We start from the raw sequence: 7560 nt of genomic DNA on the forward strand, positions 1-7560 counted from the left end.
GAGCTATAAAAATCATCAAGGACATTAATCACCCGGTCAACCCCCACTTCACCCGGCTGCCTTCTGGTAAGCGCTTCCGTAGCCTGATGGCCAAAACTGAGAGACTCAGGAGGAGTTTCTTCCCACAGGCCATCAGACTCCTGAACGCTGTCACTTAACAACATGTGACTTCACCTCACTCAGTATTAACAAACTCACATACTGATATTGCACTGCACTTTATTCTCGTGTTCCATGTAACTACTCATTATAATGCTGTTTGCACATTACACTCCTGCACTTCTGTTATCCACGTATTTATTTTTATAGTCTCCAGTTTACTTGATCTCACTTATTTTATTCCACATCTCTTATTTCTTTTACTTGATTTATTCATAATTCTACATATGTATATATATAGCACCTTATCCTATTCCTATTTTATCCTATCCCTATTTTATAATTTATTGTGCTTTCTTTGTTAATTGTTATTTGCTGTCCATGGAGCGGACCTGTTTACATTTCACTGCCGGTTAAATTCTGTATAACTGTGTATGTGACAAATAAAACTCTTGAACTTGAACTTGAACTTGAACTTGAGATGTTTGGTCTGGAAACTCACCATAGACAGGGCTCAATCCGAGAGGCGGGATAAACGGTTGTCTTTCAAACTCCCTCTGCACGCGATAGGATAGCGCTACAACCAACCAGAGCAACGAAGGTGAAACAGAGCTCGTTGTAAGATCGAACTTTCTCCGTCGGCAAAACTACAAACACATCTTCCCTTCTTAAGAATGACTTCAGTGCCGTTCTTTGTTCTTTTCTCAGAGAAAAGATTAACTCCAAGTCTTCCAGAGTCGCGGTCAAAACTGATTCGAAAGACCGCCGTTCGCCAGTTTCTGTGTTTACTAGAAGCACGCAAACGCAACTCAGCGGTCATTATGTTAAGCCCCGCCCACCGACTCTATACACGATGTGATTGGCTCGTCAAGAGTTTGGCGTTTACAGCTCAGATAGAGTGCCGAAGTTATGACATCACTTATATTATATGTATATGCACATATATGTACGCACATATGTAGGCTACATATACATATACATATATGCACTTATATGTGTGTGCATATAGGCCTATGCACCTATATGTTCAACTACACTGTAAAAAATTACAGTATATTTAATTAAAATGTATTAAACTGTGGAAAAACGGATCAATTATGTCAAATTACACATAAAAAAAAACTAATTTTCAATCAAATTTATTTTACAAACCTGCTCTGTCCATCTACAGTAATTTACATTTAAAATATAGGTTTTCCATGTACTACAATAACTAAGATATTATTTATAAAAATGCAGTAAGCACATCAATTCAAAAACATGTTTGCATATTTACAGTATTAATCTTTATTTTAAAAGAACCACTCTCAACTTCAATCTCTAAATTAAGTAGGCCTACTTGTACATAAATAGCAAACCTTTACAGCCAATTTCTGTTAAATTTACAAAATATAGAACAGAAACTGCACATTTACATTATTAGTCATTGTACATAACACATAGGCCTATGTCAAGTTACTTCCATTGTAGAAAATACAAGCTTAGTATATAATTTAGAATATGCAAAAATATCTACATTAAAAGACAATGATCTTTATATTTTTATACTGTAACATTGCAGTTATTTTATGCATGTACAATTACATTTTATCCAAAGCAACTTACAAATGAAGAGTATGGAAGCAGCAATTAGTGCAGTGACAATTTTTAGTTAGTCTAGCAGTTTACCATTTATTTTCTATAGATGGCTATAGACAACAGATGATCAAATCACTAATATAACACTATTTTTATATCTATTTTTGTTACTTTATTTGTACCTAAGTGTTAAATATATAGGCTAATTAACATCACAAAGTCTAATGAAATCAAAAACATCTGACTAAAATTCACAATAGGCTAAATCTATTTAAATCGTGTCTTTGCTTTGTTTATGAGAGGATTTGTAGGTAATGAGAGAGAAGATGAGAAGACGTAAACTTGCACTAAATCCATTCAGCGCTTTGAGATCGTATAAAACTTGTTTTGATCGATACTGAGGGGATTATCTTCACGGTAAATTAAACATATGATTGGTCATTATTTTCAACAGAAATGCCCGTGATTGGCTACAACACTCAACACTGTAAAATCTTGATGTAGCTACTCGCATGACCCAAATAAAATAACCATATCTACTGTCTATCCTGCTTAATGCCATTCAACTGGATTGACAGCGCGGAGTTGTTTGGAACGCTCATAGAGCGCTCTATGAACCATGTGACACCGTGGCGGCCAGATCAAAGTGTCGCAACTTTCTTTTTCTATGGCTCTGATATACAGTACAGTACACACACACACACACACACACACACACACACACACACACACACACACACACACACACACACACACACACACACACACACACACAAAGAAATGGAGTCACTGTAACATTATTTGAATGAAAATTAAGAATATTTTTATTCCAATTCTCACTATAGAAATGCACTGAAAAATATATATTTTTAATTATTATTAGTACTGTAATGTTGGGAAAATATTATTGTGAAATATGTACACATTATGACAGTATATGTACTGGTTTATGTTGCTTTACATTTCAATAAAAAAATCCCTGTATTGGGCAAGGCAAGGCAAGTTCATTTACATAGCACATTTTATTCAGTGGTTTTTATGTAATTTTTTACATATAAAATAAAGTAAAATAATCATACAATAATCACAACAGATGCATAAAAAAAATTGTGTATAAGAAAGTAATTTTAAAAAATTCAAGGGGTTCCTATATCTGAAGATTTTCGGTTGGTGATTTTACACTAGTGACAACCCCAGCTTCTTCTAATATTGTCTCCTAATATTGTATTTCAATAATAGGAATCAATAATGAAACTCACTCAAAAAAACAAACAAACTCAAAGCTAAAATATTCTGATGCATTACAGTAATGAGGTATTGGAGGGAGGGTGCCCAATTTGCATACTATCCATACTAAATAGTAGCCTATTTGAAAATAGAATTAGCATATGTCCCAAATCATATATGTTGAAAAGAGTATTCCACAGATTCCCGGATGGTTTACTATTTCCGGTCCGAATTCGAAGTGCAGATCGATGTGCACTCAACGGCTGATATTGCCCACAACCCATTGCGAGTTGGACGAGGATTCGTTTAGAACTACAAACGCGGATAAAAAGCTTTTAAAAAAACTACAAACATGGCGGATGTGCGAGTCCGATGGTTAAGTAGAAAGGTTTAGATAAAGGGGTTTGAGTGACCAACTATCAGCATTCAACCTTACAAAAATATATTTATTCAGTGTTGTCCAGATTATATCTCACCTGAGCAGCACTGTGAACTTGTGTAATGACACGTTTGGCTGTTAACTTTTAAATGCATCATTATATTTAAACTGCAAAAACATGAGGAGAGTCTCTGCATTAAAGACCCACAAATGGCAGATCAACGTGTGGCTCCATTTTTCTCCGATACGGTAGGAGATTAATCTGAATGTGGAGGATTTGAACTGTGACGAATCTGACGATGATTGACACGGCAGTTAAACGGTGATGAGATGCACGTAACTAAGCGACAGAGTATGTCCCGAAGCTTGCATACTTTTCTGCTACACACTCAAAAGTATATAATTTTTCTTCACAAAATACTTTTAGGACGTAGTATAAGTAACCTTAGGCGAATTGGGACACAGGATTTCTCTTAGAAAAGAACAAAGAACGGCACTGAAGTCATTCTTAAAAAGGGAAGATGTGTTCTGAGTTTTGCCGACCGGATATGGCGAATGTTTAATCTATCAACAAGCTCTGTTTCACCTTCGTTGCTCTGGTTGGTTGTAGCGCTATCCTATCGCGTGCAGAGGGAGTTTGAAAGACAACCATTTATCCCGCCCCTCGGATTGAGCCCTGTCAATGGTGTGGGTCTGGCTTGTCAGGCTATTGAAATGTATGTTTACTAAAATTCATCCATGCAACCCTATGCACAAGGAGCCATGAATCTACAGTATATTTCACAACTGCCTAGAGCACAAAATATTCGCTCTGATTTAGCATTATTTTAAGATTATTAAAAGTATAATTATTAAAGGATAAACATTGTCGGACCATATCGCTTTACAGTGTATAAATTAATCCTGCATCCTGCAGTGTAAACACAGACTAGGACACAAAGAGAAGTTGATTTGTGGTTTGGTAAAGCTGCAGTAAGGAATTCATAATGAACAAATAGACAGGAGAAGATGAGAAACAACGGGAGGGACCCATTAAAGAGGCAACAATCACTGCTATTAGGATCATTATAATCAGCAAGCACATGTAATAAATGATGAACAACTTTTATTAGCAACTTTACCGCAGAGATAATGATTAGTGAAAGACAGGTGTTGGACACGACACCGCATCCAGAAGAAAATGAAATAACAGGGCTCATTATTTCAAGTTAAACACTTGGGAAGGCTTGAATGCAAGAGAAGGGTAATATACAAATACTGTAAATGAACAGGCGTATATAACACATGCACACACACACACACACACACACACACACACACACACACACACACACACACACACGTTTGTTTTTGTGACATATGGGGACATTCCATAGGCATAATGGTGTACAAACCATATTTTTTTATCCCCTCACTGCCCCTGCCCCTAAACCTACCCATCACAGGAAACATTCTGCATTTTTACTTTTTATAAGCATTTTGTAAAGTGGGGACATGGCAAAATGTCCTCATATTTCACCCTCTCCTTACCTATGTCATACCCATGTCATTATACACATTTGTGTCCTCATATGTCACAAAAACATGCCCCCCCCCACACACACACATTCAGTATATGCACACAAACGTATGTTAGATCATGTTAATGATTCATCAATTTGACAGTATATAAATAGCTGCTCTGAATAGTTAATTATTCACCTCTGTTAGACGAATCTCATTTATTTGAAAACTCTGTTAGCACTGTATTAAATCTGAAATGTTATATTTAAAAATTTTCTTCTATGCAATCTAAATATGCACACTCAAAGAAATTAGGATTTTTATCAAGATTTACGCATTTCAATTAATAGTAAACTTTATTTAAATTAAATTAAATAATCCAAATATTATTCATGATATGAATTAAGAATTTTAAATAAGTAAAAAAAAATATATATTTTATGGAACAAGGGATTGGGTTTATGTTTATGTGATACGTTTCCATAAATGAAACAAAATAAATAAAATATCTTTCAATTTAAGTTTAAGATATATACAAAATGACTTATTAAGCTCTTTTACTCATTTTTCAATTCTTAAAGGGGTACTTCAGCGCTGGAAAGATGAATCTGTATTTAAACTGGGTCATTAATGTTGTAGAAAAGTGAAATTATTTTTGAATTTGGTGCCTTCTAGACTGAGAAAAGACCGAAAATGTATTTTTGTCTCATGGGGATGAAACACTACAATTCCCAGAATGCTTCGCTGCCCTGTGAGGCCATTACCAAAGCCACCAACTTGATTACAGTGACTGAGAGAACAGACAGTAACAATTAAATACTGAACGTAACGATCGAGTCTGAGTCTCACAGCACTAACTCAGATTAGGAGTCAGATTACATTTAATGAGCGCTCGTGATGAGAGCTGAGATAATCGCGACCACACTCGCGGCATACATTCACAACGCGTGTTCAGTCTGGCGCGTTTTCAGTTCATGCCTTTGGAAGCTTAACTTTCATAGAAATTAATTTGAGAAGTTAAAACACTTACATTGTTTAGCATCCGTTTAAATTAATGCCTGCTGCTGAGCTGAGCTGAGCTGAGAGTGTAATCTCCCACTCCCCATGTGCGAGTTGAAAACGTGGAAATAGCTCCCTCTGCTGGCTGTAGTCTTTAGTCTCTGGCCAAACATTCCAAAGATGAAGCAAATATCTAGCCTGACAAGCCAGACCCACATCAAGATGTTTGGTCTGGAAACTCACCATAGACAGGGCTCAATCCGAGGGGCGGGATAAATGGTTGTCTTTCAAACTCCCTCTGCACGCGATAGGATAGCGCTACAACCAACCAGAGCAACGGCGGTGAAGCAGAGCTCGCTGATAGATTAAACATTCGCCATATCCGGTCGGCTAAACTACGAACACATCTTCCCTTTTTAAGAATGACTTCAGTGCCGTTCTTTGTTCTTTTCTCAGAAAAAAGCTAAACTCCAAGTCTTCCAGAGTCGCGGTCAAAGCTGATTCGAAAGACTGCCGCCATTCGCCAGTTTCTGTGTTTACTAGAAGCACGCAAACGCAACTCGGCCGTCGTCAGTATGGCCCCGCCCGCGCTGACTCTATACATGATGTGATTGGGCCGTCCAGATTGAGAGGAATACAGCTCAGACGTGTATTGAGAGCTGCTAGACGACACTTGCGGGCAAATTAAATTTGCTGCCGCTAGGGTGCGTCTAGATTTCTAGGCTAGCAAATATCGTCAAATTGCATCACGGGAGGAATTTTTCCAGAAATAAAATGCATAAATCTCTCCTCTCAGGGGGATATGAGGTGGGGGAAGCACAATCATTTGATTATACTCCAGGGTTTCTACTGATACAAAGCCATATGCTAATCGCTGAAGTAACCCTTTAATTCATATGAATAACATGTAAGATTTATTCAAGGAAGGAAAATTTTATGGAATTTTACTATTAATTAAATTTTGAAACAAAGTTTAAAAAATTAGTGTAGAGACAATAAAACCTCAAAAATCCAACTTCACATTTATTTGGTTGTATAGACTGTATTGGTGTACTTCTGTAAACTACTTCTTTCAAAGAACTAAACATAAAATAAATATGAAAGGGGAGAGAGAGAAATTCTCTGACAGAAGTGTCTCCAGAATAACGGCTGAACTCAGAGGGAACCAGCACCTGTGGTGACACAATCACACAGTCCCGTTCCACACCCAGAAAGCTTTACAAAAGTAATTCTGCAGATTGTCTAAGCTGATACTTTTCAATTCCAGCAGGCTTATTGAACAACCAAAACAAATGTCACACCACGCCTTGGCTTGCACAAAATTCAACCACTTGCTCCTGCATCTCAAGCTATGCATTTATCTCCAGCATCGCTATTCTGCTAAATCAGGATGAGAGTCCCTGTGAAAATAAACCGCAATAAAGCAATTCAGACTCAGTGTGTGAGAATCTCAAATAGAAAAGAAACATGGGATCTGTGTGTGATGTATGTTACCAATACAAATCACGGCTGTCAAGCTCCATAAAGAGCAAAAACAACACAAAAGGACCATAAAAGTATCTCTTGACACTACGGAGGATTGGCTGATTGACTGGATTAGAGGAAATGCATCAACGTCATTTTCCCGCTGGAACACGTCCCCTCAGCCGGGGCTGAGTGGCAGAAGAGCTGCTGCGTGACTGGAGTTAATAGAGGAAAACACGAGTAGAGCAAACGATTATCAGTTTAAACTAAAGTTTGGGCTCGATATAGTGGTCCTTACAACTTACCACAGA

This window comes from Pseudorasbora parva, chromosome 17 (genome assembly GCF_024679245.1).
Source record: "Pseudorasbora parva isolate DD20220531a chromosome 17, ASM2467924v1, whole genome shotgun sequence".
NCBI classification, from domain to species: Eukaryota; Metazoa; Chordata; class Actinopteri; order Cypriniformes; family Gobionidae; genus Pseudorasbora; species Pseudorasbora parva.